Below are 916 nucleotides of genomic sequence, written 5' to 3'. Positions count from 1 at the left end.
CATACTTACTGAGACAAGTAAGTAGCTAGAGAGGAATTCTCTCTCCCCATCTGAGTCACGCAACTCTTCGTTCCAAAACTGCAGACAGTAATTAGGTCTGATTTGATGCATGATCTCACTGTTGGTGCTGGATGCTCTGTACAAATGCTTCTCCTTCAGTGAACTATCAATGACAATGGCATTATCAGTATTCACTCTGAGCATCCTCCAAGGAAAGCTAATGAAGCACTCTTCACAAGCAGCTTATGTCCTTTGTCTTCTCTCAGGGAAGACTCAGCCTTTTAGAGCCATCATGAAGTGCGTCATGTGGAAGTTGGGCAACTTGCCCGCAGCTTATTGCCTTTACTCAGATTTGAAGTTGTCACTCAGACCTTTTTCCTCTACCAAAATGTCAAAGGCATTCTCCTCAGGGGACAGTGCACACGTCATCGTGCAAAGCAAAGAAACAGCTCACCCTAAACAAAGGTACAAAACCCTGAATACATGGGTGAGGGAAGTAAATGTGAATTGCACTTTAAAAACTTGGAAATTGATTTGCAAGAAACACTTTTAATTATTATCAAAACTTCTATTTTGTGGGAAAACTTTTTAAAGTTCTTATTTATGCTAATAGACTTGCTTTCAAGTGCTTCAGTTTAAAATAGCAGGGCAGCAGTAGTCCAGATAAATTACCAAGCAAACTCTGAGTAGTAAGTGTATGTTATGCTATCATAAAAGATTATCCTTAATTATCAGAAGAAAAAACTATTCTTAGTTTAAAATTATGGCTTGTGAAGAATAAGTTGCTAATGAAGTCAAGAAAACTTAAAAAAAAAAAAAAAAAAGACACAACAAAACCAACCAAAAACATCCCCAAAAATTATCTACCTTCTGAGCAAAATAGTAAGGATGAAATCTAATCTATGATGCAAAAGTT

Source organism: Pygoscelis adeliae, unplaced genomic scaffold (assembly GCF_000699105.1).
Source record: "Pygoscelis adeliae isolate BGI_AS28 unplaced genomic scaffold, ASM69910v1 Scaffold370, whole genome shotgun sequence".
In the NCBI taxonomy this organism is placed as follows: Eukaryota; Metazoa; Chordata; class Aves; order Sphenisciformes; family Spheniscidae; genus Pygoscelis; species Pygoscelis adeliae.
Note: the sequence above shows the minus strand (reverse complement) of the source record.